We start from the raw sequence: 25727 nt of genomic DNA on the forward strand, positions 1-25727 counted from the left end.
ACTGAAAAAAACAAAGGCTAGAGGGACATTATAGTAAGAAAATAAAATGTAAAATAAAATAGAAATATACTTAAAAACAAAGGTTACAGGGATGTTATAGTTAGGTTCTGAATTCACTCATACAAAGCCTTAGAAATTCACCAGTTATAGCTATACTTATTTCAAGTAACTCTAACTCGTCCCCTAAGATAACTATAATTCAGAACCTCGCCATGCACTGCTAATTACTCCAGATATTACAGCACTCTGTCAGGAATAAGGCCGTGCGCGGTCCAGGTCCTGCCCGAAACTCCACTGCACGGTGTTGCGGCATTTTATGCGCACCACTTGTCATCCCCTCTTGTGCCAAGGGTGGTCATCAGCGTTGTCTGCCCTGTGGCAAAGCTCATAGAGCTGCAGGTTCAGGACATTGGTGGACTAGATGCACTTATCATTGCTATTCTATGAAGGGACTACAATTTCCATGTTTTTAGAGGCAGCTGCCATCTTGGGGTGTGGCAGGCCTATAAAGCCCAACCACACCCAAGCACATTGCTCACTATTATGGAGACTTCAATGCAGTCAGACCTCGTGGGGGTTCCTCTGAAGAAGAGCAGATTTCCTGCATGGCAGATGGATGGCAAATCAGAGTATCCTTGTTTCCATGGTGAATTCAGATATGAGTAGGTCGTACTCGTAGCGGTAAGGTCTTGCTGAGTCCAATCTTGAAGCGAGTTGTTATTTCCAAAAGGTAAAGCGCTCCTTAGCACAACGAGCAAAGTGTTTTCAGTTTTCAGAGTAAAGCAGTCTTGACGCGATGATTAAAGCGCTTCAGAGCACAGAAGTAAAGCGCCTCTTAGCACAACGAGCAAAGCGCTTCAGGACACACATGTAAAGCACCTTTGGCACAGCAATCAAAGCGCTTTAGTTTACATGAGTAAAGCGTCCTTGGCATGGCAATCAAAGAGCTTCAGTCCGTATGTGTATAGCGCCCTTAGCACAGCAATCAAAGTGCTCCAATCCACATAAGGAAAGCGCCCTTGGCACGGCGATCAAAGTGCTTCAGTCTGTATGAGTAAAGCGCCCTTGGCACGGCAATCAAAACGCTTCAGTTCACATGAGTAAAGCGCCCTTGGCATGGCAATCAAAGTACTTCAGTCTGCATGAGTAAAGCGCCCTTAGTACAGCAATCAAAGCGCTTCAGACCACAAGAGTAAAGCGCCCTTGGCACAGCAATCAAAGTGTTTCAGACCACATGAGTAAAGCGCCCTTGGCACAGCAATCAAAGCGCTTCAGACCACATGAGCAAAGCGCCCTTTGCACAGCAATCAAAGTGCTTCAGCCCACATGAGGAAAGCGCCCTTGGCACAGCAATCAAAGCGCTTCAGTCCACGTGCATAAAAAGCCCTTGGCGCATGAGTAAAAACTTTCCGGCCTTCTAGTTGTTGAATGTGAAAACATTTTTGGAGATAAACAAATTATAGTTTTCATTGTTTTTTGGAAAGCATAATATTTGAAAAGCATATTTAATTCTTTGAGATTTTCTAGGCCATGATCAAAGGTTTATGTTATGAATGCATAGCTGTTACAGGACTGATATTCAGAGTATGATCATAGTCCAAAGCTCTTGCCATCTCCTGGTTCTGAGGTTGTAGTTTGTTCTTGTTCCATGATTCAAAGAAGGGGCTTTGCCCTCATTTCAAAAGAGGTCTCAATCTGATATCACAGAGACGCCTTTAGTCAAGAGTCTATTGATGAGGTATAATGCTATGAATGAGTAAGTGCATATTTGTTCTAACCTTTTCTTTTCAGATCTCTCTCCCTGCAGTTGCCTACCCTAATACCCTTCCCCCCAACTGGCTTCATCATAACTTTATGCTATAATAGCTTTCTGAGTTGGTGACGCCGGGAGGTGGGACTTTTGTTCAGCAACGTGCAGATCCTGAGGAAAGGACACTGTGACACATTCATGACATCTTTTCTAACATTGTTGATAATATCACGGTATATTTGTGTGGCAGAAGCATGAGTTATAGTTATCTTAGGGCACGAGTTATAGTTACTTGAAATAACTATGGGCCTGATTACAACTTTGGAGAAGGTGTTAATCCGTCCCCAAAGTGACGGATATACCACCAGCCGTATTACGAGTCCATTATATCCTATGGAACTCGTAATACGGCTTGTGGCATATCCGTCACATTTGGGATGGATTAACACCTCCTCCAAAGTTGTAATCAGGCTCTATATCTATAACTGGTACATTTCTAAGGTTTTGTATGAGTAAATTAATTACCTAAATGTAACGTCCCTGTGACCTTTAGTTTTTTAAGGGAATAAGCAACCGCCAGTAGGTTGATATATATATATATATATATATATATATATATATATATATATATATATATATATATATATTTATCTATCTCTATGAAACTTAGTGGCAGTCGCCAGTAGGTAGCTATAGTTAGTACTTAGTTTCTTTTAAAAATGTCATTTTTTACTTGTCTATATCTTTGGTGCCACTTGACGAATCTTCACAAAGTTTTCCCAAAAACGTTAACAGTCACATCAGCTACTATCTGCAAAGTTTGGCGGTGATCCATCAAGTGGGGGCAGAGAAAGAGGGGTTGTCAAAAAGGGAGCATTTTAATTGCCAGAGGGATTTTGAACAGCGATAGCGTCCGAACCACAGGACAGAATTACACCAAATTTGGCAGAAAGGAAGCTCTTGGTCCAGAAAGTGCCCTTTTTGTTATTTAGTGTAAATCAATTGAGTAGTTTTTGAGAAATTTAAGAAAATCTAAATTTTTATATAAAGGAATGCACATTCTCCCAATCTTGTGCTGACATCTCATTGGCTGACAACACTTCAACAAGGAAGCTTAAAAAAAGAAAATAGGACAGGGTAGGGCTACCCTGACCCCTTAGCATTGGTGATAGGGTCCCCCAGAGCAAAAAAGCAAATTAATTTTTTTTTTGCTGCGAGTCCTGGTGGATCAACAGATCCGGAAAGAAAATAAAAAAAAACAAGCATGGGCTACCATGCTTGATAATTCTGTAGCCCCCAGGTGGGTCAAGTTCTGGAGGCATTGTCATTTTAATGCAGACAGGCCTCTGGCCCCCGGCAGCCCCAGGGATCGCCACCTTCCTGGGGCTTCTGTCAGACAAAACACAGAGGGACTGTCCAGCCCCCCACAGCCCTGAGGACAGCCATTTCCCTGAGGTTTAATTCAAATTCAATATGGGGGGCTGAACAGCCCCCCAAGATCCCCAAGACCATCAACTCCCCACGTCTTAAATCAAATTTAATGCTGGGGCTGTGCCCATCCCAACAGCCCTGTGGACAACCATCCCTCAGGGCTTAAATCAAATTCAGAGTGGGGTTTTGTGCCCCCCGCAGCCCCGGGGACCACTATGTCTCTGGGGCTTTCCATAAATACAGTGTGTGGGGCCAAACTGCACTGCTGCCACTCTGGGGACCACCACTTCCCCTGTGCAAATACCTAGGTGGAGGGGGGCAGTGGCCCAACCGTTGATGAGTCATTGATGGCCCTGGGGCCCACCACCCCTCAGGTCCGGCTCCCGCTATGTCCCAGGTTGCCGTCGGGGCATAGCTGTTTGCTTTTGCTCAGGGGAGCTGACAGTCCCCACTAAGCAAAAGCAAACTAAGTCTGCTTTCTGACAGTGAGCGCTGCCACACAGCTCCCGCTGGCAGAAAGCGGAGTTTTTATCTGTCTTCCCTGCACGCAGATATGTGTGTGGGGAAGATGAAAACATTGCTTCCACAAGTAGGGGGCCGCTATTTTAAGCAGTTCCCTGCTTGGGGGCGCAATGTCGGTTAGGATGGCTGGGTCCTTCAGGTTCCCTCCTAGGACCTGTCACTCTCTCTCATATATATATATATATATATATATATCATGAGGGGTTCTACATATGTGAACATATGATTTATAGCATGGTATTGTTTCACATGTATTTGGTTTAACAATTGGTTTGTAACAAAATGGGAATCAAGGGATTAAATTCATGTTGTAAGGTAAAATCTATGAAAATCCAAAGGTTAAGGTGAAATATAGTTATGTTACAGTTGCTTCAGTAAACTATAACTTTTGAGGTTTGGCATTTTTACCTAACTATTTTTTCACTTTAATCTTAGTTTTTTTAAAGAATTTCTAAGGTTGTTCTGTTTTATGTAAAGTAAAGTATTAACATGCCTACCTTTAACATCAATTTAACCTTGTTTTTTCTGTGAATTTTTAGTTTTTTTTTAAACATGAAATAGGACTTTATTACCATACCTAACTATAGCAAACCCCACAGTGCACACATGCCCATATTTATGGGGAATTGGTGTAGAACTGTGACGCAAGTCTTCTTGCTACACTGTCCTGCGCCAAAGAGCAAGGGGAGGAATGCACCGTATTTATGAAATACAGTGCATTCCTATCCTTCCCCCCCCGTGCTGGCACAAACCCTTGCACCATGATGCAAGTATGCCTGTGCTACATGCAGGATTGTTTCTGTGCAGAAAGGGACACCTTCCTGCACAAACACAATCCAGAGAGCCGTTTTTCTCCTTCTATGTGTGCTGCAGAATGGAACAGACATGTAAAGAGAAAAAAACAAGGAGAAATGAAAATATTTCTCCCCATTAAGCCTGCTCTGGACAGGTGTAAGGTTTTGGTGCTGCTCCAGGCTTGCGTGATTAAATAAATCTGGGGCAGCGTCAAATTCCATGGGTGTTGCATTGGAATACCCATTGCAATATCAATGGAACTCCTCCCTGGCGCACATCAAGGCAAGGCAGCAACTTGTACTGCTTTGTCTTACTCCATATCTATGAGGCCATGCAGAGCCACGAAAAGTGACTTTTTCGTGACCAAATAGATATGGTAGAGAGGCTTGCACCACTGGGGCGTGAAAGAACATGACACTCCAGTGGTGCTAGCTTCTCATAAATATTCCCCACAGTCTTTAGCCTTATACGGTGAGGGGTTGGATGTAGGTCCTGGCCTGCATCCATACCTGTACCAAACCCTCCATGGGAGCCCAACCTACTTTAGTCGGGTGGGGATGGTGGTATAGAAGAAGGGGCTTTAGCACCAAAAAATGACTTTAGGCTGGTTAGAGTAAGAAAAAGTGACTCTAACCAGATTAGCATCATTTTATGGTGCTAAACCTACCATGCCACATGACTCCTGCCTTAGAAAAGGCAGGAGTCATGCCCACCACCCCAATGGCCAGCACAGGGGACAAGGGCCTCCTGGGCATGGCCATTGCACCCTGTGCCATGTATGGGGGCCCATTACAGGGCCCCCTGTGGCACTTTAAAAAATATAATGCAATACTTACGTGTACTTACCTGGGATGGGGTGCCCATCTTCTGCAGTTCCTCTGGTGAGGGTGGGGGTGCCCCTGGGCCTGGAGAGGACACCTGCGGGCTTATTCCATGGTGTTCCAACATGTAAATAGACCCACAGGTGTCCTAACACCTGCCCTGACCCATGAGTTAAAAAACGGGGCAAAGCAAGCTTTGCACCCTTTTTTTGACCCCTCCTCCCTCACGTGGACCATTTTTGCACGGGAGTATAAATATGGCATTAAGGCCATAGAGTCATTTTTTGCACGGGAACACCTACCTTGCATCACATTAAGGCAAGGTTTCCACTTCCAAAAAATGACTTTAACTCCATAAATATGGTGCTAGACAGGTCTAGCACCAAAGTATAAATATGGAGTTAGTTTTGCACTGAATTAGAGTTTAAAAAAATGATGCTAATTCGGTGCAAACAGAGTATAAATATGCCCCTTAATATCTAATACCATATCCATAAAATGACAAATGCTCTATGGCATTCTTTGATGAGACAACTAAAACCAATCTACCGAATGCTATTATAAATCTTAGCTCCACCACCCATCCATCTATATCTCAGTTCATGTTTCAGCCATTCATCTTAAAGAAACCAGTAACATGATCCACACTTTCTGTATAAACTTGATCAGCACCTGACTGTACCTCACTGTCTGGAAATTGATCATCCTACCACCTAAAATCTAGCTGCAGATGGAGAAGACTTTAACATTTTCCATGTGGTATCCAATGTTTCCTTTCCAGTTGAGGGCCTGAATATTTGCATTGCTCTTCAGGTAAAATAAATCATGATCATAGCTGATAATAACCTTTATCATGACTTCCAGTTAGACCTTTTGTCAGGAAATAGCATGAAAAGCACCACTGTAAAAATACTGAATGGTGTACCACAAGTCCTGGGAAAGTGGAAGATAGTTCATTACACTGAGTACTCACTGCTGACATACGTGCTACTCTGATGTTTATGGGTTTGCATCTGGGCAAAGGAGATTCAGCCTTCTGTCCTACGGAGGTGGGTAAATTAAGGTAACAGGTGCATCTGTAATTATTGTTTCTATAAATTATTATTATTATTATTGTTATTATTATTATTATTATTATTACTCCTCATTTTCCTCGATCAGTCAGTACCAACTAACCTAGTCAACCATGTGTTTCTCTTCGATATCTTTGAAAAACATTTAGGCTAAATCAGATGAGTTCTGAAATGGTTCTCGCCTTAACAGATGGTTATTCCAAGCAAATAAAAATGTTCAGTTCCCTCATTAATCCTTACATCTTCAGCATGGTGCTCCCAACAACTGTGTACTTTCCCCTACACTTTTCAGTCTGTGAAGGGAACTTCTGGTTTCTCTTCTTAGGTACTCTAAACTTGTGTGCCATCATTATACTGCTGATTCACTGCTATACATAAAAGTATTCTTCTTGGGGCACATCAAGTCCTTAGCTTACTCTCTAAGCGATGTTAATTTGCAGTAACTTAAATGGAATCCTTTCATATTAGAGTTCCTACTGATCCACTCCCCAAGTCGATCCAGGCCCATTCAGTCCTGGCTAGACCCGCTCAACATGCTCCACTGTAGTAAGCCAAGCATCATCAAGTGTTCTATATCTTTAGGGTCCAGCCCTGTAAAATCTGAAACTAAAAATATAGATAAACACTTTAACTAAATGCACACACAACAAATGAGCTTACTTTAAAAAAAATGCGCTTACTTAGTCAATTAATAACTTTAGATAGTTGTTCAGTCACTTGCTTTATCTAGGATAGATTACAGCAATTCATCACCTTTAGGCATCTCTAAAATCCATATTAGTCTTCCAAACGTCCCCCCCTCATGACTATCCTGGCTTGTCTTGAGTACTAAGAAATTTAAACACATCACTTCAATCATGAACATTCTCAAATGATTTACTCTATTAGCCACAGGTTCTCCAGACAAGCCTGTATTGTCCTCAAAAGCCTTCACTCAGATTCACCGTATTAATTGTCATGGCAATTGATTGTGTCTGGTGGCTGGCGCTCTCTTCAAGTTTAGATAACATTTGATTTGAACTGCCGCAACTGCTGCAAATCTCAAGGGGAGTGGCAGGGCAGGGATGAGGGGAAATAAAACAAAATAATTTTAAAAACATACCTTTTCCTGTCGCCGCCTCCTGCCGCGTTGCTCTTCTGTTCCTCGCTGGGACACCAGCACAGGCTCCCAGCAATCCTGGTGCTGCTTTCATTCTAAATCAAGCATGAAAGCAACACCAGAATTGGTCTGATCGGCTTGGACTGTCGCTCAGACACAACCTTGGGGTTTATGCAGTTTCTCCAGCCCGGCTGTATACACAGCCGGGCTGGAGAAACCTAAGTGCGCATGTGCGTTTGGCCGGCCGTCTCAGGCCGGCCAAACACACATGCGCACTTAGTGCACTCTACTCCTCTCACCTTCCATGGACCAGCCCCACCCCACCCTCAACATGCTGCTGGCTGAGCCAGCAGATGAAAGATAAAACAAGAGTCAAATATAATTTTATCTTTCATCTCCTGGCTTTACCAGGAGGGCGACACTCCCTCGCCATTGCGAAGGAGCCGCCCCTGGATATGAAATCCCAATTTTCAGAAAAAAAATACATCTAAGCTAATCTTTATTATGACATGTGCTGAAAGGGGGAAATTCATTACTCCTCTCGGACAATCCTCTTATATGAAAGATTTTTAAAAAGAGCCGCAGTGCCTGCATTTTCAGGATTACTTTTAACTGTGGCCTATTCTTCGATTACTGTTTAATGGACTGAAGTCACCTGTGAACTCAAAGAACTCCTGAAACCATACACAGTGTGTCTGTTCTCGTTTATACTTTTCATATCCATGGTAGTTGTACCAATGAATACAGGTGCCTCTTTGAGCTTTGTGAAGTGCTCTGCTCCCTATTGAGGGTCAAATAATTAACATGGATGGATGGGCTGTAAAGCAAACTATACTAAGAAAATTAAGGATTTCGGACGGTGAAATATAACTGGAATGACATTTACAATCATTTACAAATCTTCGTATGTGGGTTTGTGGGTTTCAGATTAATTTAGAAAACCTTTGCTCTGTCTACCTTAGGAAAGCAGCAGGCAAACAAGAAACGTGTCTTCAGTGTGCTCTTTGTGTACTCAGAACATTAGACCAGGGGTAGATTGATAGTTGCCTAAAGTGATGAGGTAATTTCTGTTAAAAATGATCTCATTCACTTTCATTATGTGGCCGTAAATCACTCGAAAGAGTCAGTCCGGTTGTAAAATGCATTTATTTGTGTAACAGAAGTGGAGGACCATGAAGGGCAGAGGTAAAACTGGAGTTCCAGAGGTGAGTGTCTGAGGTGTGTTGTGTATTGTATTAATGTATTCTGACAGTGGACAGGGTAAGGAAACAATTCCGAGCCTCACGATAATTTATGCACTTGAGCTTCAATATAATGTATGCATCGTTTTACCTCGGATTTGCAGATTCCCCTTTCTGCTGCTTTTTCTTCTACTTTGTAATCATTTTGGCAGCCTTGGATCTTTTTCTGCACTCCCCGTTAACAGCTGGTAATCTTATTATTTATGCTGTAGGTAAATGCATGGTGCTCAGTGGAATGGAAACACTTCTAAACACAGAGCTCTCCAGGAGAAAACGCATGGCACTGTATTCATTGGCACACCAGGATGGGCACTTAATGGTGAATCAGTGACTCAAACACTTCTCAGCTTCCTCTGCATCTGATTTATTTAGCATCTGACTAAGAACCTGTGATTTACAGTATTGTATTCCTTGGTATACTACCAATGTATTACTGCCTCTGGTAAACTTACTAAAATTAACATTTTTATAGCGTTTCCACACAAAGCAGCATCACAAATTGGAAGATGATTAATAAGTAGTATAATATGGACTTTTGGCAAATCAGAAATATGTACCTTCTCCTCTGGAAACAATATAAATAAATTGACGGTGCTGATAAGGCCAACCCACGGTGGCATTGTATTGTGTTGTATTGTATGATATACATATATACACATTTTCACCGAAAAAAACAAAGGTTACAGGTTCTTTAGAGGTAGGAATTATAATTAAGAAAACCTTAGAAATTCACTATAAAAAGGTTACAGGGACACTATGGTTAGGTTCAGATTTCACACACACAAAACCATAGAAATTCAGCAGTTTTAGTAATACTCATCGCAAGAAATATTAACTTGGGACCACCACCCACCCAGGGCAAAAAGCAATTTATTTGCGAGGACCAAGCACCCCACCCCACTGCCCGGGACCACCACTCCTGGGGCAAATGATTTTAAAAAAAGGGGTCCCTGTGGGATCCCCAAACCTGCGGGACCACTACCCCCTGAGGCTTTTCTCATGGGGGGGTCTGTGTGGCCCTTCTCGTGGAGCCACAGTTGGCCCTGGGGAATGCCAACCCCAGTGCTATCCCCTGCTAGCACCCCCAGGACATAGCTCTTTGCTGTGGCTGCGCTGCACCCAAGCCAAGCCACAGCAAAACCTTTAAAGCAGGTCCCGCTGTCAAAAAGCAGAGCTTTCATCTTTGTTCCCTGCAAGCTTGCATGGGACAGAAATAAAATGCTTGAGCAAGCACGGAGCTGCTATGAAACCTTCTCCGTGCTTGCTGAAGCAATGGCACTGCAGGGGAAGCCTTAAGGTGTTTTCTGCAACCAGTAACCATAAGGAGATTACATTCTTGGATGTTATGGTGAAGGCTAGCGGTAATTATTTACAAACTGTTCTTCTTCGCAAACCTACAGCGGGCAACACAATCTTACATGCCTGGAGCGATCACCCCAAACCTTTGAAATGGAGTATTCCCTATGGAGAACTCCTTCATGCTCACAGGAACTGCAGCACTGATGAGTCCTTCTCCTTTGAACAAGAATACATGATTACCAGATTTCACAAGAGAGGTTACCCTGAACATGTGTTGCAACAATCTATCATGAGAGTAAGGGAGAAAAACAGGGAGCCCACATTATTTGATAATTATCCATTCACTGGTGATAAAGGGAGCAATCACATTAGATTCATCACTACATTCAATGAAACGTCTAAAGAAATAAAAAAGATCATGAACAAGAATTGGCAGTTGCTCCAATATGATCCTATCAAACAAAATCAGATTTATGATATGCCTAACATTACTTATAGGAAGGAGAGGTCATCGAGGAACTCTGGTGGGTATTGAATACACTGATCCCTGTTGTAACACAGTTTAGGATTTGAAGGGTTTTTACCCCTTTAAAAAATGTAAAGCATTTAAAAACAGCAATCTTATCAAAGAGTTTGTGTTGCCCCATGGCAAAGGGACCAAGAGTATAAACACATTTTTAAGTTGTGGCTCCGATTATGTGATGTAAGTGTTGTAATGCCCCTGTGGAATGAAATATGTTGGCAGAATGATTCACCCTGTCAAAAAATGGATTCTGGAACATATGCAAGCAATTAATAGTCATGACAGTCACTACCCTGTGGCCCGCCACTTTACGGAATTCATTCACAGTAATAGAGATTTGCTTCAGTTTTTTGCCTTTGACCAGATAAAAATGGGTCCACAAGGTGGTAATAGGGAACTTAAACTTCAAAGAAGTGAATCCAGGTATATCCTGGACTTGAAAACCAATTATTCAATGGGATTTAATATTGAAGAAGAATTGAGGGTACACTTGGGGGATTAGTGCTCCTCATTTGAAGACTTGTATTCTCCCCCTGTCCGGGACTCTATTTCTTGTTTTGGCATCTTGATGTAAGAAAATGTTATGATATGGGTGCTTTTCCCTTACGTTCCTTCTCCCCTCTTTCTCCTTATTTACAGATACGTTTTGAAGAGAGATGCATATTATCGTTTCATTTGCATTGTTGCATTTCATTTTGTATTGGAATCAGTGAAATTTGAGCACTGCTTCATTTCTTTTCTAATTTCCAGACGCATGGATCTGGCATGGATCTGGACATTTGAGGTGGGCAAATTTAGAGTGTTGCTGGTGTAGTAAGGTGCTCTACACTGGAGCTGCCCTCCAACTACTCCTGGGAACTGCCCCTATGTGTATATGTATATATATATATATATATATATATATATATATATTTTTTTTTTTTCCCCCATTTTGGAAGAAAATTAAATGCAGGGAAATGGTTCATCCCTGACGCAAGCATCAGCTGTGGAGCACGCTGTGAGAGGACTGTTTTGTTTGAATATATATACATAATGTGTGTAAAAATGTCTGCCAATGTCCAGTTGAAGGCGTTTGCCGAAACGCGTAGACATTTGGCCGGGATCGCGTGATTGAATCATTCTTGAGCATTATTTCTATTAAAATGCAGCAGATGAACCTTTCCAGAGATTTTGTGGATGGTCTATTTCGCAGCTATATTGGATCCTTGGGACATTGTGCAGCCGTCTGGTGTTTTTGCTTTTCACCGGTTTGGGGACTATATACATATAGTCACTGAATAAGCCAAAGGTTACTAGGATGGTATTGTTAGGTTGTGAATTTAGTCACACAAAACAATTGAAATTCATCAGTTATAGTTATGGTTAACTCAAGTAACTATAACAGGCGCCCTAAGGTAACTGGAACTCGCACCCCCACCATCAATAATTTTATTCCAAATGTTGCAGTGATAATATCAAGATGCCATATCAATGATGTAATATGTGGAGAAATTTGGTGTGCAAGGAAAAGGTGTGAGTTATAGTTACCTTAGGGTATGAGTTACAACTACTTGAGTTAACCATAACTATAACTGCTGAATTTCATGGCTTTCTGTGAGTAAATTCAGAACCTAATTATAACTTCCCTGTAATCTTTGTTTTTTTAAGTGAATTTCTATGTTTTTTAAAGTCTATTTCCTAACTATAATGTCCTTGTAATGTTTGTTTTTTCAGTGAATATATATATATATATATATATATATATATATATATATAATTAGGACCTTGTTTCTATAGGAAAAGCGCATTTTGTTTTGCCAATAACTTTGATGCCATTTGATGAAATTTCACAAAATGTTCAGAATTAGTATGCCTCTCCAGCTTCAGTCTTGAACTTTTTGGGGTGATTCGTCTAGCCAGGCCAAGAAAAAAGGGTGGCCTCAAACTGCATTTTCCACATGTATTTTCCCATAGGATCTTTAGACATGCCTACAGCATGAACCACTGAATGGAATTACACCAAATTTGGCAGAAAGGCAGATTTTGGTGCCCATGATTTGGTATAAGTCCGTTCAGTAGTTTTAGAGATATTAAACAAAAAAGACATTTGTATACTTTGTAATGCAGACCCTCTGTTGATCCATCTGCGGTAGATCTGTGAATTCACGCGCCAAAGCAAGGCCCTTATGTGCTGGCTGTAACTTGACAGAAAAGTTGTGGTCACCATTTTCTTAATTGGGAATTAGTCCCCAAGACTGAAAATTAGCATGTACAGTAAATGAAGGGGTCAGTTTAGAGATTTGGTGAGCCCAGGAGTGTATTGTTGATGTGAAAAAAGTATGAGAAACGAGCATTGAAATGCCTTAACAAGTTTTTTTAACATGCACGAGATCTGCAGATCCACCCACGGGGCTCAACACAGCCTCTCATGTTAATCCGCAATAGATCTGCGGAATTCATCATGAATCACAAAAAATATATTTAAACTTACCCCCTCTGACGCCCATGCTGACATTCTCATACCACCTGTGACACCCAATCAGACATTCTCACTCCCACTTTCAAACCCAGACAGATACTCTCACACCTACTGTGTCACAGACACTCTCACACCCACTTTAACACCCACTCTCACACCCACTGTGACACCCAAACACACACTCTCTCACACACTTACACACCCAGATACTCTCACACCCACTCACACACCGATAGACACTCTGACACCCACTGTGACAGCCAGAAAGACACTCCCATGCCCACTCACACACCCAGACATGCACTCTTAAGCGCACTCACACATCCAGACAGACACTCTTACACCCACTCACACACCCAGACACTCTCGCCCCCACTTTAACACCCACACAGACACTCTCACATAAAGACAGACACTCTCACACACAGACACTCTCATACCCACTGTGACACCCAGACAGACACTTTCACACCCACTCAAGCACCTAGAGAGACACTCTCACAGTCACTGTGACACCCAGAAAGGCACTCACACACTCTACAGATACTCTAATTCCTACTCACACCCCAATAGACACTCTCACACCCACTATGACACCCAGACAGACACTCTCACACCTATTGTGACACCCTGACAGACATTTTCACACCCACTCAGATACCCATAATGATACTCTTACACCCACTCACAAACCCAGATAGACCCTCTCACATCCAGTCACACACCCAGATAGACACTATCACACCCACACTGAGATCAAGAAAGACTGTTTCACACCCACTCACATACCCAGACATACACTCTTACACCCACTCACACCCCCAAACAAACACTCTTACACCCACTGGGACACCCAGAAAGACACTTTCACACCCACTCACATACTGTGACAGACACTCTCACGCCCACTCTGACACCCACACAGACACTCTCATGTGAAGACAGGCTCTCTCACACCTACTGTAAAACCCAGACACTCTCACACCCACTCACACACCTAGAGAGACACTCTTACATTCACACTTACACCCACACAGACACTCTCACACCCACTCACACACCCAGATGGACACTTTTACATCCACCCAGATAGACACTTTCACACCCACTCTAAAATCCAGAGAGATATTTTCACACCCACTCACACATTCAGGCAGACACTCTCACACCCACTGACAAACCCAGAAGGATACTGTCACACCCGCTCAGGCACTCAAATAGACACTCTCACACCCACTCTGACACCCAGAGACAAAGGCCCTCATTATGATCTCGGTGGTAAAAACCGCCAAAATCAGCGCTGGCGCTCAACAGAAGACAGCCAGTTCAACTACACCCCTGCCGACCCTATAATGCGTTCCCTCCTGGGCCGGCGGGCGGAAGCAGTGTTTCCACCCGCCGGCCCAGCAGGGAAAAGGGCTGAAACACTGACAGTGGTTCCAAATGGGGAAGAATCGGCAAGGGAAATGTTGGTGGAAAAAGGGATAATTATCCGAAGGGCAGCGCTGCCCTGTCAGAAAATGATTTCCTCCACCTTCAGGCTGCTTGTCAGCGGCAGCCTAGCGGCGGAGGAGGGCCTCCACTGGAGGCCCTCACGGTGTACATTATATGGCAGTTCAGACTGCCGTGCCAGTGGCGGTCTTTGCCGCCGGCATGGCGGTCTGAACCGCCAGGGTTCATAATGACACCCAAAGTCTCACACCCACTCACATACCCAGCCAGGCACTCTCACTCCTACTGAGACACCTATACACACACTCACACACCCACTCACACACCCAGACACTCTCACACCCAGTCACATACTGAGAAAGACAATCTCACACCAACTGTGACATTCAGAGACTCACTCTCACTTCCGGTCATACACCCAGACAGACACTCTCATACACACTCACTCACACACCCAGACAGACACTCTCCCCCTCACTTACATAAAATCATTATACAACCACAGACACATACTTTAGTGTTGCTGGTGTGTATTGTATGAGTGCTTTTGGTTTGTGAATCTACGATGGATCCACAGATCCACTGGAGGATTAAAATATATAGGAATAAAAAACTTAAATGAATATGTTGTTAGTAAAAGGATTGGCTCTGAAAAGAGCCTTTGTGTTTATGTTGATTAGGTGCACATTGCTCTTACCGTCCCTTATCCATGCTAAACATGGGCTATAAAATACTTAGCCGTATTCTAGCTATCAGGCTTCTGCCTCACATGCCAACACTGATTCATCTAGACCAAACTGGGTTTATCCTTCAAAATAGCTCGGCCATTAATATTAGACAGCTAGTTTCGATCTTACAGTCTAACTCTCTGAATCTACAAAATGCAGCGATTATAGCAGTAGACATTGAAAAGGCCTTCAATAGTCTTTGATGGGATTTTCTGGAACAGGTGATGATACGGATGGGGCTAGGACAGGGCTTTGTTTAGTGGACAAGACTGCTATATACAAAACCCATGGCGCGTGTCCGTACGGGCTGAATCAATTCGGAGCCAATGTGTTTGGCATAGGCATCAGACAAGGCTGTCCTCTGTCGCCTCTGCTATTTGCCATAGCGATGGAACCACTGGCGCAAGCAGCAAGATCAGGCATTTACTACAAACGACTATGGCCCTCATTCTGACCCTGGCGGTTTGAAACCGCCAGGGCAGAGGGCCGCGGAAGCACCGCCAACAGGCTGGCGGTGCTTCATGGGCAATTCTGACCGCGGCGGTAAAGCCGCGGTCAGAAAAGGGCAACCGGCGGTTTACCGCCGGTTTACCCCTGGCCCAGGGAATCCTCCATCGCGGCGCTGCTTGCAGCGCCGCCATGGGGATTCCGACCCCCTTCCCGCCAGCCTGTTCCTGGCGGTTTACACCGCCAGGAAGAGGCTGGCGGGAACGGGTGTCGTGGGGCCCCCTAACAGGGCCCCATAATGATTTCCAGTGTCTGCTTTGCAGACACTGAAAATCGCGACGGGTGCAACTGCACCCGTCGCACCCCTGCAAATCCGCCGGCTCCATTCGGAGCCGGCTTCCTCTTTGCAGGGGCTTTCCCGCTGGGCCGGCGGGCGATCTTCTTGAGATCGCCCGCCGGCCCAGTGGGAAAGTTGGAATCACCGCCGCGGTCATTTGACCGCGGTGCGGTGTTTGGGCGGTTTATGCCCGGCGGGCAGAGCCCGCCGCCGGCCGGGGTCGGAATGACCCCCTATATATTGAGGGTCAAACTCACCAAATCGCACTATATGCAGATGATATGCTACTCTTTCTAGATGATGCAGAAACAGAACTACCGGGAGCAATGGCCCTCCTTGAGAGATTTGGAGACTTATCGGGACTACACATCAACTGGCAGAAGTCTCACATTTTTCCCCTGAGTGAAGGAACACCAGAGGTGGGAAATACACGAGGACTTGAGTGGACCTCATCCACCTTCTGATACCTGGGAGTACACATTTATCACAAGCCTGAAGACCTATTAGAGGGGAATGTGAACCGGGCGATTCGGAAGTTGCAGTCAGATATCCTGTTTTGGAAAACACATCCACTGTCATTGGCAGGAAGAATAGCACTATTAAAAATCGCAGCTCTGCCCAGATTAATGTACTATTTCTCGACAGTGCCGTTACTTGTTCCTCGTTCATTATTCCGAAACATCAACTCCACTCTGACTGGTTTCATTTGGGGGGTGGGCTGACATAGACTAGCACTGAATAAGCTCCAAAGACCCACGACGGAGGGAGGTATGCCAGCACCAGATGTGAAAATCTACTATTTTGCATGTCAACTACAATGATTAGCAAAGGCAATACATGCAGCACAGTCAGAGACAGTCATGGGACATCACACAGAGCACTCAATTAAAGCCCTCCTAGAGATACTAATGAACCCCAGAGTGCAACACACATTACATCTGTCGGATCTACACATCCTGCGCACCTGCTGGAAGCACAGCTTACAGCACACACAAACCAAATTACTGTATGCACCAAACATACCATTGTGCGGCCTGACTAAACTGCCAGGTGGGCAAGCCCTGACGGACATTTCGAGACTAGCTGCACATGACATCACAACATTGGGGAATCTGTTCAGTAATGGCGAACTACTGACCTTTAACGCTTTGAGGGAGCAATTTGATGTTCCCCCAGGGTTGTTCCTTATACATAGCTCCTTAATAGCACTCATACAAGGACACTGGAGCCTGGGGTCGTGCGAACTGCCCATCCACACTGGATGTCAAACTATCTGCACAATAGGAGTGGGGGAAAGAGTGGTGTCCACCCTCTACAAAGCATTACAAAAAGATACTCTTCTCCCACTCGACAAGCTACGAATGGTATGGTAGGAGGACATGAGGGCATCCATAGATGAGTAACAATGGGCAAGAATCACAGCAAACATCTAGACGGTATCTAGGAATGCTCGTTTCAAATGAATCAATCTCTATGTATTCCACAGAGCATACCTTACCCCCTGTAAAATAGCAAAAAAAATTAAAACTGGGAATGGTGAATGCCCCCGCTCCTTGGAACAAAGCGCAGACCTCGTCCATATGTTTTGGAGCTGCACAAGGCTTGGGCACTACTGGGAAGGAGTGTTCAAGATTATAACTGTCGTCACAGACAGAAAACTTCCGACCTCATCAATGGTGGCCTTACTAGGGGAATTTCCCCACCCCAATGCCAAAACAACTACAAACAAGTATATTGATTTAGCACTGTTGCTAGCCAAAAGGGAAATCACAGTACACTGGAAATACCCAGTGGGACCATAGCTACAAAAATGTCAGGACACATTGAGAAAGTGGGCTGATGCAGAGGGGAGGGTATTGCACCAGAAGGCAGCAAGGGGTTGCAGTTCGGTAGAAACGGCACAGCAATGGGACCACTTGCTAGATTGCCTTAAGGAACCGAACGCAGAAACAGTGGGCCACGCCCAATCAGCTGATGAACCAGACAGTGACGAAGCCACAACCAGCAAAATGGTACTAGACCCAGACTACGATCAAATCTGATGACAAGATAGACACTGACAGAAATGGAGAGGATGCCTGAAAATAGGGAGCTGATGCGGGGAGGGGACCAAGGGAGGAGAAGGTTAGGCAGGATGTTGTTTACGTCTGTACTTGTTGCGAACAAAACCAATAAAAATATATTTTTTAAAAGGTGATCACTACACATAAAACAGGATTCAGTTTTTCAAGTTCTGCAGGAATACCCTGTTGCCTTTCTCTGTCAAGTGAGCTCCATCATTTCAATATATACCATCCATATTAAACTGTACATTACTGTGCTATATAGAGCCCATTTTGTGGCCTCTAAGAAAGGCAGAAACAGTTTTATTAACATGTTTCCTGGATTTGTCTATTTGTGGACAGAATTCATGTGACCCCTGTTGGAAAATGGGTTATTGGTAAGGGCAGGTAGGTACCTACACCTAGCAACAAGCCACTAACCTCCAATTAGGTACAGTTAGGTCTCAGTAAATTAATCCCAGCTCAACCCTTGGTAGCTTGGCAACGAGCGTCAAGGCTTAACTTAGGAGACAAAGTGTAAAGCATTCAAATATCACAAAACAGTAATTAAATAAAACACAGGAAACAGTTTAAAAATCCAAAACCAATTTATAAAAATAGTTTATATTTTTATCTTTAAAATGACACAAAATCGATTAAAATCGGTTCAGGGGAACCGGAGATATGAATTTTTAAAGAATTATTACTTTTCTAGAGCTTAGAAACAAAAAGCGCCAATCGGGTCATCTGGTTGCACCTCGACCGGGGCAAAGTCAAACTTTCAGGCCGACCGCGATGGAGCCCTGCTCGGCTACAGGTCGCGGGAGGCCTCGGTTAAAAAGTTACCTTCTGACTTAGTCTTTATTTTGAAGTTTTTCTTCACCGGGACGAACCTGCCAGTTGAATCCGACCTCCTGGAGCCCTTGTCCGGATACGCGATGTGGGTTTCCTCGGTGGAGATTTTTACCTTCGGACTTAGTCGTTTTTTCGAGATGAAAATCCTTCGACCGGGGTAAACCTGGATCTTGATCCGACGTCCATGGAGCCCTTCTCGGATACGATGGCTGGGAGGTCCCGGTCAACTTTTTACGTTCGGACTTAGTCTCTTTTTTGGATGTTTTTCTTTACCGGGACGAACCACGAAGTCAGGCCGGGTCGCGGTTGAGGCAAGCCGGCTAGAATTTCCGTGGCGGGTCGGTCCCTCTCTGGAGCTTTTTTCCAAAAATTCTCAAATCTTTTCCAAACTTCTGGGGCTTCACCCAGATGTTCTTTTAAGGTTCTTTTGGGGTCCACAGCTCACCCCAAGGGTCCAGAAGTTCTGTGATGGTCCTTGGGGGGTGCGGACTTCAACTCCCAGAATGCACCTGGCGCAAACTCCTTTTTGGCCACTGGACAGTGGTCAGCTGGTCGCTTTCTTCAGGAGTTGGTGCAGGGGACTCTGGTTAGCAATTTTTCACCTGTAGCAAACAGGGAGTCCCTCCTTGAACCAGTTGAAGCCAGGCAAAGTCCTTCTTGTGGTGAAGCCCACGTGTGCAGCTGGTGCAGTCCTTCTGAGTGCAGGGTCCAGGTGCAGGCCAGGGGTCCAGCAGGGCAGTCCTTCTTCTTCTTTAGTTCCTTTCTTGTTGAATTCTGGAGGGGATCTGAGGTGTGGGTGCAGGTCTGCCAGTTTTATCCTTGCTCCTGGGTGAAAAGCAGGGGGGTCCTGGTTCTCCAATCAGGGACAGGGTCGTCCCCCTGTGATGACCACTTCCTGGGAAGTGTGGCAAAAATCCATCCCAGAAGGCAACAGTCTCTAAAAATCCAACATGGATGAATCTGATTTTTGGAGGTTACATCTGGCTGAGCCCACCCACTGGTGTGGCTAAAAATCATAAACACACCCCTCTCCTGCCCTCTCCTAATCTAATCAAGGGGGCACCTAGCTGTCTGAGGTTGCAGGATGTGGGGGTGTTGCTGGGTGCTGCAAATGTCCTTCTCTGCCTTTGAAGACCAGTTTGGCAGCCCTCCCCCTTCCTGCCTCACCATCTGCTGAGGGGAGATTCTCTCCCCCAAGCACATTCCTTTGTGTGAAGTCAGGCCACTTCACACCTCATCAAGGTAGCCTGGCAGAAGCTGCTTCAGGCTGGCCAATCAGAGCACAGCAGCAAAAACAATGCAGAGCTGAAATTGGCAACTTTTTAGGTAAAGTCTAAACTTTGTACCTGAACAAGTTATATTAAATCCAACAACTGGAAGTTGTAGGATTTATTACAACAATTAATTTGATACCAAATTCTTGGTATGCAACATTTAAGGAGACTTTAAAATTTAAAATAAAGTCTGCCCATTCTAGCCTATGAAGGCCATTTACTTCAATGAGGGAAAAACGAATTTGGCTGTTTTTACCTCACCAGGGCTTATAAATCTATTTTTATAAAGTCCCTGCTTATAGTTACATGGCACCCAGCCCTAGGGGCACATAGGGCACACCTTAGGGGTGACTTATATGTAAAAATAAGGTAGTTTAAGACTTTGGAAGTACCTTTAATTCCAAAGTCGAATTTGCATATAATTTTAATTTAAAAGCAGCCAGCAAGGCAGGCCTGCCTTTAAAATGACACTGGGCACCTCAGCAGTGCACCTAGGTGTGCACCACCTATGCTGTGGTCCCTAAACCTACATGCCCTACCATATACTAGGGACTTATAGGTAGGTTAACTTAGCCAATTATAATTAGCCTAATTTGCATATCCATTTTACACAGAGCACAGGCCCTGGGACTGGTTAGCAGTACCCAGGGCACCATCAGAGTCAGGAAAACACCAGCAAAAAGTGGAAAATGGGGGCAAAAAGTTATGGGACCTCTGCAATCAGCCCTGTTTTCTCACAACCCCTTCCACTTGTGCCTTTGGCAAATGTTGGAAAATACCAAGTCAGTGTGTGGAAATAGTGCCCTTAATTTTAAGGTATCTCTCATTAGGATTTCCAATCCTGTTTCAATAACTGTGCCCAGGTCCTTGCCACCACAATTTTTAGCATATCCACATTCAGAAAAATGTAGAGTTCTGAAACATCTTCTTTCTAAATGTGGATATGCTAAAAATCTGGCATGGACCCGGCTCTCAAGGACTGACTTTGCAGAACCCTGTGCTAGTGCTTAAAAGTAGGTAGTATTAGTAAGATAATAGTAAGTACATATGTGACTGCCTTTTGAGAAATAACAAAAAAGTATTGGTGTTTGGTATATGGTTATAATTCTAAACACTCAACCACACCTCCTGCAAATTGTGGGAGGTACTACATGGAGTCGGTTTCCCGAACCCTTTATTGAATTTAATTAAAAGTTTGTATACTGAGAGGTTTGCAAAAATTCAATGGGGAGTAAATGGGGAAGTAACAAATGAAATTACGATTAAAAGGGGGTGAGGCAGGGATGTGTGTTGGCTCCTACTTTGTTTTTATTATTTATCAATGCATGCATCCCTTACTTACTTGCCTGTGACAATGACACACCAAAATTAGATGGGACAAAGATCCCGTGCTTATTATTTGCGGATAACACCTCGTTACTATCTCAAACTACTTCCGGTCTTGCCAATTTACTTGTGAAGTTTACATCCTTTTGCAAAGATTACGGTCTTGAAGTAAATTCTACGAAAACTAAATATATGATCTTTGGTGATAAAAGGTGTAAAATAAGGAAGAAGATTCTAATGGATGGGGAAGTACTAGAGAGAGTTGCCTATTTTGACTATTTGGGAGTTAGAGTAGAGGATACGCACAAATGGCAGGCCCATTTATTAAAGGCACATATGAGACTAAAACAGAATTCGGGGGGGCTTCCTGCGATTTGCCAATAAATCTCTCAGATTTGCAATCTCCCCTGCAATGGAAATATATAAAATACAAGCTAGAGGGAGCGCCTTGTATGGAGCAGAGCTTTGGGGGCATAGCAATCTGAGGGACTTAGAGCTTACCGAGAATTCATTTATAAAGGCTCTGCTGAAAATACCCACTAATTCTCCTACGTTGCCAATTCGGATGGACCTGAATTTGGACTCCATTGCGCATATAGCGGTCTTAAGACTAATATTGTATTGGATTAAAATCTGGTCCATGGACACCTACTCCCGTTTTAGAACATGGCTGAATGCCCTGCTTAGTACACATACAATAAGGAGAATTCTATGGTGTAACTACGTTGAAAATAGCTTGATTAACTTAGGATTGGCCCACTTTTGGACAGCTCCTCATGGTCTTCCTAAAAATGTGACGCAAACTGTCAATGATGCATATTGGGTAAAACTAAAAATAGGTAAACGGGTTGATGCGCCTTCCCTCAGCCTAACAGATAGGTTTACATTAATTAAATGTTAAGTGTCATGAATTTGAAAATTATATGGACTTGATCCTATCCTCTCGAGCATGTGCACTTTATATTAGGTTCAGGTTGGGATCGTTACCATTACGTACTTTTACTTGTAGATGGGCTTTACAAAACCTCCAACAGGACCTATGCCGAATGGGCTGCGGGTCACCAGAATGCATTGCACATGTGCTATTTCACTGTCCCGCATATTTTAAACAGTGGACAACAATGGATCATACTTTTTTGCAGATCCATGGGCATTAATAACCGACTTTCAGCTCTTAGGATCTGCAGAACAAACACCAATGGGATTGTGGTATGTGCAGTGGCTAGATTTTTAGATGCAATATGGCATGTAAGAGCAAAGCGCTTAGAGGCACCCCATGAATAAGTGTATGATTGTAGGCAATAATGGAAATGTTATCTCTATAGGGAATAATTGATATCAATCCTAATACTGCTGTATTGTTCTTTATTTATTTTTGCTCTTTTATTCTATTGGGCAAAGGTTTTTATATTATTGCTCTTATATTGATGGATTTTTTATTCTGATCATGATTTACTAAATTTTGTATTTTATTGCTCTTTCTGAATATCTTATAGACAGAGGCGGTCATTACAACATTGGCGGTAAAAGCCACTTACCGCCGTGCAGAAGACCGCCAACACACCGCCGCGGCTGCGGAATTCCGCCACAGCTATTATGACCCACATTTCAGAATCCGCCAAAATTCAGACACCCACACAAGTCTGCCACACCAAAGGTCAGTGATAAACTGGCGAAAACAAAACCGACATCGTCACACCAACAGAAATACGCCCACACTATCAAGACACACAAATCCACGCGGTGGGCTTTCTACTGCGGTATTCCATTGGCGGTACACACCGCCGCGCTCAAAATACACACACATTTATAAAACACAGCCACATTGGACAATTCAAAATACACACACCTGATACACATACACACACCACTCCCACACACCCATTACAATATAAAACACACGCCCACATCACCCACAAACCCCCACGACCAGAATCACTGAGAGAAGGCCAGAGAGAGACACCACCATCAACAAACTAGCATCCACAGGCACACAACACCATCACCCACACAACTTCCACGCACCTCACACAACACACCACTACATATCACCACACTTATCACCACACACTCGACCCCACACATCACCTACACCACCCCATGGCATGGCAAAGAGACCCCTGGTTCTCGGAGGAGGAGCTCAGGGTCATGGTCCGGATAGAGCCACAGCTATTCGGAGCACAGGTGCAGCACACCTCAATTGCAAGGAAGATGGACCTATGGCGAAGAATAGTGGACAGGGTCAATGCAGTGGGACAGCACCCAAGAAATCGGGAGGACATCAGGAAGAGGTGGAACGACCTACGGGGGAAGGTGTGTTCCGTGGTCTCAAGACACCACCCGGCGGTTCAGCGGACTGGCGGCGGACCCCCACTTCCTCCCCCACAACTAACAACATGGGAGGAGCAGGTCTTGGCGATTCTGCATCCTGAGGACCTCACAGGAGTAGGTGGAGGAATGGACTCTGGTAAGTCAAAGCTTTACTATTACATCCTCCACCCTACCTGCATGCTATCACATACCCCCACTCTCGCCCCCAGCACCCCAACTCCTCACATATGTCCCAACATCACAAACCACCCATCCCAACACCAAGCCCTGCATGCAACAACAACGCATGGACACAGATCACCAAAGCATGCCCATTGCACATACCCCCCCTAAACCATCATCACACAAGGTCCCACACAGGAATGCTAGCACTGAGGTACACGGTCACCCACCCATTGCACACCATTACACACACAGATTTAATAAACATCCTTTTATACAGCTGCAGGACCTCTACCCAACGTCACCGGACAGGAGGGTCCACACATGTCCACACCACCAACAGAAGAGGCCCACAGTGATGACAGCACCTCTGTCCAACTGGATCTAGATGACCAGCCCGGACCATCAGGGACCTCGGGACAGTCGGTTCCCCTCACACAGGCACAGGCCACCACAGACCTTCCCCCCTCTGGAAACACCAGCACAGCACCCCCCCAGCGGGCCCATACCTCCGTCCCCAGGACACGTCAATCAGCAGTGTGTCCACCACTACAGGGAACCCAGGATAACCCAACAACAACAGGGACATGGGGGCAGTGGTAGTGGGCACACGGTCCAGGGGACAGAGGCCCAGGAACACAGGGGAACTGGGAGGGCTGCTGTACGACAGGGGACGGACAGGCCAAGGGAACCCACTCTCCACGAGGCCCTCTCCTCCATCATGGGAGCCTACCACCACTTCCAGGAGACAATGGCAACGGTATTGGCCAAGTTTCAGGAGACCCAGCGCATGCAGGAGGAACAGTATATGGGCTTCAGGGAGGAACTCAGAACCATCAGCTCCACCCTGGGCACCATCGTAGGGGTGCTGAAGGAAGTCCTCAACACCAGGAGGGACACTGTGGCACTACAAGGGGCCCCTGACAATAGCATGGACGATGAACTGCCCACCACCTCCACCAGCGCTAGTGGACAGGACGACCCGCCACAGGACCACCACACCAGCACCCCACCCCCTGCAGAGGGAGAACCACCCCGCAAACGGTCCCTGAGGTCCAGGACAAAGACAGAGCACGATGCCAAGACCCCCGCCAAGAAATGAGACCACCCTGATTGTCATCCTACTGTCCCACTTTGTCACCCTGTCCATACTGAAACTGCCCCAGCTCCACTTCCTATGCCCATATGGGTAATGCACCTGTGAGACTAATAGACTGGACTCTGGCATGGACATTCCTCCGCCATCACCCCTCACCATTTCACTACCCCCCCTCAATATTGAGCACTTAAATAAACACACCTAACGCACAAAACAATCTGGAGTCTGTCTGTGATTTCGAAATAGTGTATTAGCAATTACAGTGACAAAATGCTTTTTAAATAGTAATGTCAACATACCTATGTCACACAGCTCTAGTCCATGAGGAATCTAAGCAGATGTCACACAGTGGGACCCACATCTGTGAAATCGTAAGGGAAAGTGACAACTCAGTGACCATACACTGGGTGAAAATGACAGACAGTAGAGAGGTAGTAGTGTTAAAGTACATGTAGTAGGCAGGTTTGTATTCTTACCTGTGTCTCACTGGAAATATTGCAGGATCACTGAGTCCCTTTTCTGCATGTCTTCTTCCTCTGCTTCCTCCTCTTCACTGTCCACAGGCTCCACAGCTGCCACAACACCGCCATCTGGACCATCCTCCTGCAGAAAAGGCACCTGTCGTCGCAAAGCCAAGTTGTGAAGAATACAGCAGGCCACGA

The sequence above is a fragment of the Pleurodeles waltl genome, chromosome 5 (assembly GCF_031143425.1).
Source record: "Pleurodeles waltl isolate 20211129_DDA chromosome 5, aPleWal1.hap1.20221129, whole genome shotgun sequence".
NCBI lineage: Eukaryota > Metazoa > Chordata > Amphibia > Caudata > Salamandridae > Pleurodeles > Pleurodeles waltl.